This window comes from Bombus impatiens, unplaced genomic scaffold, assembly GCF_000188095.3.
Source record: "Bombus impatiens unplaced genomic scaffold, BIMP_2.2 scf_0682, whole genome shotgun sequence".
Taxonomy (NCBI): Eukaryota; Metazoa; Arthropoda; class Insecta; order Hymenoptera; family Apidae; genus Bombus; species Bombus impatiens.
The window spans coordinates 82,747-95,420 of NT_177101.1; the positions used below are offsets into that span (position 1 = coordinate 82,747).

Genomic DNA, 12,674 nt, shown 5'->3' on the forward strand with positions numbered 1-12,674 from the left:
TGCCATCTCCTCCGGGGTGACCGAGTCCTCCAGTCAAATCACTCTTAGCTCGGCCGTCCTTCGCGGCACGGTTACCTTCGCGGGAAAGACCTTGAGCGTGGCTGCCATCCGCTCGGTCAGTCGCGATGCTTTGCTCCCAGCGTCCTGGCCTGGAATCTCGAACAGCAGCGCCCGCGTGATCGCCCTCCTCGGTCTTAATTTCGTGATGTCGAGTTCGGAGAGTTTGACTTCCCTCTTCACCATCGACATCTCATCCCTGTACATGGAACCCGAACCATCCCTCACGGTGAGCGATACCGCGGCACACCGTGGGCGTCGGGGAAGGCCCAGCACTTTCTCGCTGCCCAGGTCTCGCCCACTGGCGTTACGTCTCTTTCCTGCCCCAAGAAGACGATGATACCCGTCCCTTGGTTCCTGCGTCCTTGGTCGGCGCATGGATCGCTGGAAGAGGTTGCGCTGTTGGTTTTCTGTTCCTTCGCCTCGCCTCCCTCTTCCTTCTCCTATAATGGTGGTGAATCCTGCCTCGTCAGCCGACGGCTCCACGGTCGACCGTGAGGTGTTTCTCGCCGACCGCAATCGTGCTTGTACGGTTCTTGTGGCGAACGAGCAAACTAATTTACCTTTCATTATGAAATAAACTACTGTTACTATCTATTCGTTTGCTGATTAAAACTAGGTAGTTAACAGGAATTATTTCTTCTATATTCTTCCTATATTTTATAAATTAATTAAAGAACGGCGCTCAAGCGACAAACTTTGTGATTGAGTGAAAGTTTAATTAAATACGAAATAAATAGACTGGGGGTGAGACACTTTTCGGTCCCAAGCATAATTAATTTACGATAAGATTCGTGAACGATTTTCGAGAAATTTTCAAGGAGAAAGGGAATATTGATTATTGTTGGAACTTATCGTGGTATAAAATCATTACCAATTTTCTATAAAAGCCTATATTTTCATAAGAACCCATCTAATCCACTTTTTCCTTCGGACTAATCAAGTCAGTTGAATTCAAGCCGTTTAAGTTCGAATAATTTGATTTCAACACAATATCTAATGGAAAATAAGAAGATAGTTCGTGGAAACGCAGTTTTTTCGCGATATTTCTTTTCCAGAAATGTCTACAGAATCCGACATTGTATAATGTGGTATATGATGTAGTATAAATATGGAGTTTATGCTGCATAAAGAACTTTTAGTAAAACTGTAAAAGTAGCGGATATGAAATTTATGAATTTGCTCTGTTTTAAACTTTGTTGCCAATTTACAACTATTTGGAATAACAAAATATATTTTATACTGATATATCGAAGAAAAAGTCGTGCATCTTTACAAAAACTACATACAGCAATGCTGCTTCCGAATTCGTGTTTAGGACGCGACACTTTACAAGGTTTACCGAATTGTATCGCAAAGACTGAAAAATGTTTTGTAAGACAGTGTAATACGTCTAAAGTAAAAAATTTTGGCATATAAGCAATAAGTTAACAAAAGTGATACAATTAACTTTTGTTAGTAGCAAGTGATACAATTGACCTGCATCATAATCTAGCATATGTGTATTTTGAATATTTTGATAATGTTTCAGTTCGAAAAAGGACAATCTTTATATCATTCAATCACAAAAATTGGACATGTAGATTACGGGCATTTTATAAAAAGTAGTGTATCTCGAAAAAATTTTACACAAATACTTGGAAATATGTATACTAATAGTTTCCACTTACGTTTATCAGTTGGATTGACACTAGCTGAACTTCGACACTTTTTGTATGTTACTGAAATCCACTGAAACAGCGATATTCAAAATATGACAGTTTTAAATTTATTGACACAAACATGTTTACGGAACAACTGGTAATAACATGTTTTCATTTAATGCAATATAGATTCATTTGAATTAAGAAGATAGACATAACACTACCGTAATGAAAGAACATTCTTCAATCATAATTGATCCTACGACGTTCTCATAATGATAACTTAGAAATCATGTTTTTCGAGTTGTCATTTTTAGAACAAGCACATTTCTTTCACAATTTCGAAACAATTTACAGACACTTAGATTTTCAATAAAGTTCCTCAAATTTAAAATTTTTCACAAGGATTGAAAATCACAATTTAACGGTAGAACACAAGCACGTGACAAGCCGCGTAATAAGGTTGACCACAATACGCCAATATCGAATGATGATTGAACAGAAAATGATGAACAGAATATGTGGCTTCTTACCCGATATGTATACGTGTTTTCGATCGCGTACGCCTAGATTCTTAAGGTTGCCCCCTCCAATGATTGCGTTCGTTCAAGGTCTAAAGGAATCCCACAGTCGCAATGAGAAAGTCTGACAACAAATGGAATAGACATTGGCGTCAGGTGTTCGCGAATTCAACGGAAACATTTCTTCTTCTCTCAGTGTCTCATTGAAATGAAAGATTAGTAATTATATATTTACGTTAGGGCACGCCTCAACGATTTTGACGACTCTGAAATATGTTGTCAAGATTTTTTATTATTGTAATGTAATCTACTGATCATGAAAAGTTTTAAAAGAACCATGAGTCGCTAATGACCCTTTGACTGGGAAAAAGATGTTAAGGTTTTAACAATTCCCAAACTGATTTCATTCACGATATATTTATATTTACATTTATATGTTTGTATCTATATTTGTGTTATTATTGAAGAAGCAGAAAATTACAGATATATTAGAATACAGTTAGAATATAGAATGGAAGATATTTACGTGCCAAAAAGGTCTCGGACAATACAAATTTCTGCGATTAAGTTAACAATTTGGTGATAAAGAATTATTGTGACATTCAAATTCATATTAAAGATCAAATCGCCCCCAAATTCTTAAAGAAGAACAGGTTAATTATTATTTTTAAGGAAACTTACAATTTTATAAAATTCGTAGCGTTACAGCACTACAAATTGTTAGGTTATTGGACTAAATTCTTATCATTGGATGCTACTTAAGTCGTAACTACATATGTTTCCGGTATCGTTTGATAAATGCAGTAGCATTCTCAATCAACAAATGCGAAGGTTTGGGCTCGTGAAAAAGCATATGCAATAATTTGAAAGATATAATCAAGAATGGTGAAGAATTATATGCCTACATCGATAACAAGAGTATTGTATTTACGACTTTTACGTTCACGATTTCATAACAAATTATGCGAGGTTAGAGATGGATCACCTAGTTCAGGAGATTCGACACCACTGGACTTCCTTCTTTGCAGAGTAAAAGATACCGTATATAGTTCGACTTGATAATTTACATCCGTTGAACAGTAATGTCAAATCCAGCATACTTTCCGCCGTTACAATGAAAAATAAATATATACAAAAAGAAAAAAATTCAAAGATTTTATAGCATTTTACTTACGGTTACGGATATCTACCAGCGTAATTATTGGTAGAAATTTGATATTTCAGGGGAATATGCCGAATTAAACATCTTTCTTACTATCTGAAGTGAGAAATTATACGTAATTTTAGAAGGAAATTTGACCGGAGTAAGAAGTGCAAGTTCGGTACTATTGATAAAAAAAGAAAGAAAGAAAACAAAGAAAAAAAGAAACAAGGAAAGGAAAATACTCAATATGTGTATAATTATAGATTAGCAGTATTAATCTATATAAATGTTACTTTTTTGTATCTGACTGCAGAATGTAAATACATTGTGAATTGAAGAGTTATTGAAACTACAACTTATTTTTCGGGAGAAAAAGTCATTTGCGCTCTCTTGTTTTCTATGATAAGTAGTAAAATAAAGAATTTTGCAAATAAAAAAATTTGACCTCGAAAATCACGCTTGGGATCAATTTTGTGCGGAACTTTTTTGACAAATGCTCACCGATCTGGAGGTGTACATTCACGCTACGGTTCCTTTAGCACTTATTCTTTTAGCGTCCCGTAGATGTTACCACCACACAGCTTCAATAATTAGAAAATGATAAATTACTGGCATACAGGATAGGTTAGATTATCATCCGGCTGTAGTGAGATGGTCCGTAGCGCTAGCATGAATTAATTTTTATTTCATTCGATCTTGCAAGTATATCGTAAATTCGATTATCACGATTTATTATTATTTATTACTACCGAATATACTTTTGTGTATAACTTGAAAAGAACGTACGTGATTATCGATAGGTTGCATGTTAGAGACACGTATATATTTTGTATACATTATTTTGACCTATAGGAGATCAAAATATAACGCAACAGTCGATATATCAATGTATATATCCAAAATTATTCCACACTAGCGTTTCCGGATACTATTTTGACTCAACCCACAACCCATTATTTATTTTTTATTTATAAATACCAAAAATGGTTATCTCTCTTATCAATGAGTTAAGTTTATATTAGACTATATAAAGATGCGATCGCTTACTACAGAATAAAATGCAATCGTAACGTAAATTTTATTGAAAGTTTTTATCTCGGAAACTAAAGCTGAGTGGCGGTAACAGGTATAGGGGAAAGTTGTTCAGAATAATGGCCGTGACAACATATTTGTAAGTCATACGTATATCAAATTAAACTACGTATATCAAATTAAATTATGGATTTCTAAAACCATGAAAGGAATCACTTAATTTTCATTCGTTAATAAATGATTACATATATCATTCTTAGCAATAGCGATTTTAGTTGTGAATGTCGCTTCTCACATTCTAATTATTAGAATGCGTCATTACCTATCATAGGAGGTCGTTGGAGCTTTTGAATTGACTGAATGTGGGAAAGAGAATTCGAGGGAAATTACGTTATGGTACGGATAGCCAATGAAAATTAAATCGGAGAATTTGTCCATACACGGATTTGCTTGATGTTACGTAGAAATGTAGATGCACGTGGCAAAAATGTATCTTTATATATATGTCGGAGATGAAAGGACATCGGAGCCTTCCCTTTGGAACTTCGGGAAACTCCCTTAATACCGTAATCTAGATTCTATCATAAGCGTAATTAAACAATTGTCGTCATACGATTCGATTGTATTTGTTCGAGATTTGTGATAGTGAGCTTGGGCTCGAGGCGACAGCCAGTCGCCGAAAGTAGCCGCGGTCACGAGATGAACGCTTTGTCTAACAAAGGTATGGAGCAATTCTATAGCTCTCCTTAAAAGAAATATTTGTAGCGGCACGCGACAGTAAACATTCCAACGGTTTCTGACCCGTGGCTCGCCACATGCAGACCCTATTCTTCGAGTAAAATGATTGCCAGATGCCGATGCGTCTCCGCAGTACATGTACACTAGCCTGAGGGCCCGTTATAAATCTTAAGATTTAGTTGACTAAAGTCCTTCAGACAGACAAACAATCTTTCTCCCAGCTACGAGAAGATAGGAGAGACCTATTTTTCAACGAACGGCGTCTCCCACTAGCAACTTTCCCTCCAGGGCGGCTAGCACCTTTTTCTCACCACCGCTATGGAGATTGAACCAATTAGCAGCAACGCCAATTTTCCTCACCTTCTGAACGAAGGCTATCCTCGACGAATCCGATGATTTCGTGTCCTCAGACACACCCCATCATAGTTTTCCTCTGCAGCATCATCGCGACGGAAATTCATTCTCTTGTGAGGTCGTATTAGCGAGTTACTTAGCTTCTTTACGCTCGGTGGATATTCTACGTTTTAACAAAGAGTTAGTTTAGTTATACTTCCACCGTAGCCAAGCAAGTCGAGTACGATTTGGACTTTGGAAGAAAGTGCATCCTGTTATCCCGTTGACCGCGGATTCGTTATTGAACCTAGGATCATTGTCATTAGCTTTCCGAGTATCTAAGTACCACGGTTACTTGTCAAGTTCTGTAATAATCGCATTTGCACTAGTCAATGTCTTCTCTATTGCACAACGACAATGTGTAATCCACTTGAAGATTCGTTTCACGCCCCTAACCCTAATTCTAATGCAAACCTGACATATATATAGAGTTATTTATATTATTTAATGAACTTTCGGTTTGGTTCGGGGCGAGGGTAACACGCGGAAGGAGTGCTCTGCGGAAAAAGTGAAGTGTGAAGGGAAAAAGGAGAAGGAAACACAAATTGACACGAAGAAGGGAAAATAAAGGGTGAGCATACCAAGAGAAAGTAAAAGAAAAGAGAAAAGAAGACAGGAACGAGAGAGAGAGAGAGATTCAAATAAGAAAAACTAGAAAAGAAGAGGTTAGGAAGTCAAAAGCGCTGCAAAAAAAGTAAGGTAGGGAAACGACAGATGGAGACAAACAGAGGAAGACGAAGGAACGCGGGTAAAGCGGGAGATAAAATATATTGAATAAATACAGCTTGTCAGAAAAAGAGACACCAACCAGGGAGACAGGAATGGAGGTAATGGTTGAAAAAATGGAGAAAATGGAAAGAGGATTCGAGATAATGATAAAAGAAATAAAAGGAAATGAAAGAGGAAAGGGAAAGAAGGGGGAGAGAGAGAGAGAGAGAGAGAGAGAGAGAGAGAGAGAGAGAGAGAGAGAGAGACAGAGTCAGAGAGAAAGAAGAGTGGGAAACGGAAAAGAAAGAAGTATTGGGCAAAATCAGAAGAATCGAGGAGGAGAAGGACAGGGCAGGGAGAGAAAAAAGAAGAAGGAACATAGTAATCAAAGGAGTAGACTGGAACGAAGGAAGCAATGAAGAGACAGTAAAGGAGTTCATAAGAGAAAAAATGAAAATAGGGGCAGAAGTAGAAAGAACACATATGATAAGGGTGGGGGACAAAAACACAATAATAGTGGCGGCGATGAAATCAACTGAGGAAAAAATAAGGATAATGAAGGAGAAAAGCAAATTGGAAAAGGGGTATACATAGATGACGACCTGACAAGAAAAGAAAGGGAGGTACAGCAACATGTAAGAGGGGTAGCCAGAGAAAGAAGGGAAAAGGGCGAATATGCAAAGATTGGATATAAGAAACTAAATATAGAAAACATGATGATATAGGTGGAACGAAAATGAAGAGAGGCTGGAGGAAGAAAGAAAGAGAGGGAACGAAAAATGAAAAAAGGGGAAAAAGGGGGGACTACAAAGGGGAAGAAAATGTGCTTCTGAAATGTAGCAAGGTTAATAAGTAAGGACAAGGAGGTGTGGGAATATCTGAAAAAATTCGACGTGATCGGACTCACGGAAACATGGATAGAGGAGGACAATTGGGAAAAATTAAAATATAGACTACCCAAAGAATTCGACTGGAAATGTAGGGCAGTAATGAGAGTAAGGAAAAAAGGAAGAGCAAAGGGGGGAATAATAACGGGTATAAATAAGGAACTGAGAGAAATAGAATACAAAGAAATAAGTGATAATATAGTGGAAAGAAAAATACTATACAATGATAACATACGTATAGGGTACGTATAGGGTAATGGTGGTTTATAATCAAGACACAAAAGGGACATGGAAAGAAATAGAGGAAAGAGTAGACGGAAGAGAAGAGGAAGTCATCGGCGGAGACTGGAACGCAAGAGCGGGAGAAGAGGGAGGAAAGGAAAAGGGCAAGAAAAGAAAGAAAAAAACAGACGATCAAAAGACAAGACAATAAACATGGAAGGAAGAACACTGCTAAAATATCTGGAAGAGAAAGGCTGGACGATAATCGATGGCAGACATAAAGAAGTGGAGGAGTGGATCTGTATTGGGGAGAGAGGAAACTCAGTAATAGACTATGTGATTGGCAATCAGGAGGCGACAGAAAAAATAATTGACATGAAAGTAGGAAAAAGAACAGAGTCAGACCACATGCCGTTAGAAATAGAAATAGGGGGACAGGAACTACAAATAAATGAGGAAAAAGAAGAAAAGAAGGAGAAAGGGGAATGGACAAACGAAAGTGTGGAAAAATACTTGGAGGAATGTAAAGACTGGACCTGCAATGGAAGAATAGTAGAGAAATGTGGACAGAAATCAAAAAGAAGATAAACGAAGCAATGTCAAAGAAGAAAGTGAAGATAAGGAAATGGGACATGGGAGAGAAAACGTGGTACGACAAGGAGTGGAAAGATAGGAAAAGAGAGATGAGAAGGAAGATAACAAAGATTATGAAAGGAAAATGCAGCAGAGAAGCGCTCATAGAGGAAAAAAGGCATTCAAACAGTAGAAAAAAGGAAAGACACGAAGAAGAAGAAACGGAGAAAATAGATCAAACGGAGAAAGAAGATCAAAACAGAACAAGAAATGTGAAAATACATAAATAAATATAGAAGAAGAAGAGAGGGTATAGATGAAGATATAAGCGAAGAAGAGTGGAAAAATCACTTTATGGAAATTTTAGAAGGAACAGAGCACAAAGAGGGCAGAAAAACGGAGGGGCATAAAGCGGAAGAGAAAATAATGGAGGAGAGAGAAGATAATATACAGAAGGAAGAGGTGATCTATCGGATAAGAAACTTGAAGGAAAAGAAAGCAATGGGGGAAGATAAGTTAGAAAATGAGGTATGGAAGTATGCGCCGAAGGAAGTGGGGGAGGCGTTATAGGAATTGTTAAGGAAAATATAGAATGGGGAGGGGATACCAGGAGGAAAAAGGAGTAATATGTCCGATATACAAGAAGGGGGACAAGAGAGTAGCGAAGAGTTACAGAGGAGTAACATTAATGGACACAGCGTACAAGATCTATGCAGGGATACTCGACGAACGGCTGAAGGCAGAGATTGAAAACAAACTGGAAGAGAGCCAATTCGGATTTAGAAAAGGAAGGGGAGTGATCAACGCGGTATCTGTGATAAACCATATCATAGACAAACAGTTGAGTAGAGAAAAAGAGAAACTATATGCCTGCTTTGCGGATTTAAGAGCGGCGTTCGACAGGCTAAACAGAGAGAAATTGGAGGAAAAAATGAGAAAAATGGGGATTAGCGAAAAACTAACCCGAAGGATTAAAGAGATATACGCAGAAACAAAGAATGTAGTGAGAATCAAGAACCACAACACAAACGAATTTTGTACAGTGAGGGGAGTCAAACAAGGGTGCCCGTTGAACCCGACGTTATTCAACATCTACGTGGCAGGACTGGAAGAAGAACTAAGGAAAGGACAAGCCAGGGGCATAGTGGTAGGAGAAAGAAGGTATGGTCACTGATATATGCAGACGATATTGTGCTGATGGCCGATAGAGATGAAGAGCTAAAGGAAATGCTAAAGAGATTCACAAAATTTTTAAAGGAAGCCGAATTAGAACTGAGCACGAAAAAGACAAAGATAGTAGTTTTAGAAAAAAGAAGGAACAAAAGGAGACAAAGAAAATAAAAATGGGGAGAGCAAGAATTAGAAGAAGTGGACGAGATAAGATAACTAGGGTACATACTACAGAAAAACGGAAGTGATGAGAAATACATACAAGACAGGAAAAAGAGAGCAACAATGGCAATGAAGAAAACATGGACCGTGGGAGAAAGAATATTAAAGTAGGATTACAAGAAGAGAATGAGGATGTTTGGAGCACTGGTAAAGAACGTGGCGCTGTTTGGAGCAGAGGTATGGGGCTGGAACATGGAAGAAAGACTGGATAGAATACAAAGAAGATATGCGAAATGGATATGATGGTTTAGTTATGACAACACCAAATTATATATTGATAGAAAAATGCAAGCTAACAGAAATCAGAATGCAAGCTAATAGAAATCAGAGAAAAAGCATTAAAAAGAACAGCAAGGTATGAAGAGAAGGTCTTAGAATCAAAAAAGGAACTAGTAAAGGAGTGTATAAAGGAAAGAGAGAGAAACTGAGGAAATGGCCAAGAAGGGAAAAGAACAAGAAAGTGAAAGAAGGGACTGGAAGAGGTGAGAAATGGAGGGACGCAGATAGAAGCAATAGAAGAGCAGGAAAGGATGACAGCAGACCAAATTATAAAAGAAAGAAGATAGAGAGAAGCAGAAGAGAGGGGGAAAAGGATAAGGGAATCCAGATATAACATACATTACAGAAATATCGTCAAAGACGAATTACTAAAGTACTTAGAAGGGAGGATGAAGTCGAAGGACAGAAGAATATTAGCAAGATTCAGATGTGGAAACGAGACCAAAGTAAGGGAATACTGGAAAGAAGAGGGAGAAAAAAGATGCAGACTATGTAAAAGGAAAGAAGAAGACCTGAGACATGTAATAGAAGAATGTGAAATAACGGGAGGATCAGAGGATATAAAAAAAACACTAAATGAGACTGGAGAAGGTCTAACAGAACTAAAAACAATAATAGAAAGAAGAAGAGCAATACAAGACAAGGAGGAACGACAGGCAGGAAGCACAGCAAGGAGGCAAAAGCCCAAAGTTGCAATAGTTTTTTAGTCATTAGTTTTTAGTTTTTTTAGTTTTAGTTTTTAGAGATATAATAATTAAGTGGGATAGAATATTTAAGGGAGTGCAATATAATAGAGTGGATAAGAGGCGAGGATATATAAGAAGCAAAATAGGTATATGGTAAGAGATGTAAAACCGAAAGTTTATCCAAAGCCGAAAGGCACGGACTAAGCAATAATAAATAAAATAATAATATATTATTTAATATTATCAATTATTTATCATATTTTTATTCATTTTTCTGAAAAAATAAAAATTCAAACCGGTGGAGCAACGGATGGTTCATAGTTAGAGATTAAAAGTAACCAGAAACAAAACATTTCATCTCAAAGTACAGCATCTTAATATCGTAATATATTTCGGAATTACAGTTTTATAAAGAAATCAATTTAACGGTCAAATCCATCACTATATATTTTCATTCGAATCATTCTCATCCGAATTCTTTTTTTCCAATTTTCATTAGATTCTCGATAAATCCAACGAACCAGTTCTATTTAATATTTACTTTAATAACTTCTTCCTTTTTCTCCAATTAGCGCAATTCCATACGTATGCTGTGCTTTTCTCCTAGAAAGATTTAAACCAAAGGTTATGCGTCGAAATTCCACGTGCTACGCGTTGATTACTTTCGCAAGCCGTTTTCGTGAGTTAAACGAAAGATGAAAATGACACGTCCATAAACGAGGATGACGTCAGCTGTGAGGGTCGAAGCATCAAAAAGCGACAGAGAATGGTGCAGCGGGTTTTCCTCGTCGTCGAATAACTCGGTTAATTACTCAGAGCGATTCTGACCCGTCTGTGTCCGATAAATCTGATTTGCTCCAGCGACTCGGTCAATCGCTTTCTCGCACGAATGCTTTTTAGGCACGTCGGTATTTCTGCCAGTAATGGCGACACCTAAACCGAGGGACGATTACCTTTGTTTCGAATTTTCAAATCGAGTCGCCCATTCCCATTGCGAATCACAATCGATAGATTCCACGTTATTTCATTTACTTTCAAATTTTTACTTGTTTTTTTTCTTATTTTATCTGTTTCTATTCTCTCTTTTATTTCGTTTCTGATCATGATAGCGTATTATTACGAGATTTAGAAATAGGGAAAATGGAATTTCTGTTAGATGACTTTTTTTTATCGAAAAAGTAGGTTTTTAAATTCTTTATTTCATAATAATAAATCATATTCGTGACACAGATTGTATGATACTTAGATCATTTTCGATCTAACTCATTACACTCTCTAAATTATAAAAACTTTTTGAAGAAACGGCAGCATGAACGTATTAGAGAAGCTTTGAATGTCATAGGAAGATTAAATTGTTTCTTCTTGGCACTACATTATCTTTTTCAAAATGTTTTGTATCCCATCTTGTATATTTTAACAATACGCTGCTATTTTGTAACTTTATTGATAATTACATAATCGTTATCACGTTTGAAGCGAAACGATGGATCAATATTTTCCAGCCAGTAAGGATCGACAGTCCTCTTGTTTCCCCTCTGATTCCAACAATTCTATACACATTATACAAACTGTTTAGATCATTATTATCGATATAAAGTATTTCCTATCGTATATATATGTTGGAGATGAAAGGGACACCGGGGTCTTTTCTTTGAAATTCTTCGGAAAATCCCCAATATCTTAATCTCTATAATTTAACTCGATTATAATTGTCCGAGATTTGTGATAATGAGCTCGGGCTCGAGGCGACAACTAGTCGCTGAACATAGCTGCGGTCACGGGATGAACGTTTTTACCTAACAGAGGTATGGAGTAATTTTATAGCTCTCCTTAAAAAAAATAGTTGTAGCGGCTCGCGACAGTAAACATTCTAACGGTTTCTGTTCACACACAGACCCTATTCTTCGGGCAAGATGATTACCAGATATTGACGCATCTCCACAGTACATGTTCAGCTAGCCTGAGGACCCGTTACAAATCTCAAGATTTAGTTAACTAAAGTCCTTCAAACAGACAAACAATCTTTATCCTAACAGCCCCTAAATCTACCATCTACTACGGGATACTACAGGACGATACGGGAAATCTGCTTTTCTTAGGAAAAACGCTTGCCGCTAGCAACTTTGTCTCAAGGGCGGTTAGCATCTTTCTTCAACCACCAACATAGAAATTAACTAATTAACAGGAACGTCCATTTCTCTCACTTTCCGAACGAAGGTTTTCCTCGACGAATCCGATGAACTCGTGTTCTTAGACACATCCCATCATAGTTACCTCTGCAGCATCATCGTGACGGAAAGTGATTCTCTCGTGAGGTCTCGTTAGCGAGTTACACAGCATTTTCACGATGTCAAATACTCTAGTTAGGCAATACTCTACGTTCTAACAAAGAGTTAGTT

At 37.3% G+C, this 12,674-nt stretch overlaps 2 pseudogenes; both read left to right on the forward strand.

Moving 5' to 3' along the window:
* Positions 1–6,460: 6,460 nt before the first annotated feature.
* On the forward strand, positions 6,461–8,103 carry LOC112213489 (annotated as a pseudogene).
* Positions 8,104–9,390: 1,287 nt separating this feature from the next.
* Positions 9,391–10,364, forward strand: LOC105681257 (annotated as a pseudogene).
* Positions 10,365–12,674: the final 2,310 nt, after the last annotated feature.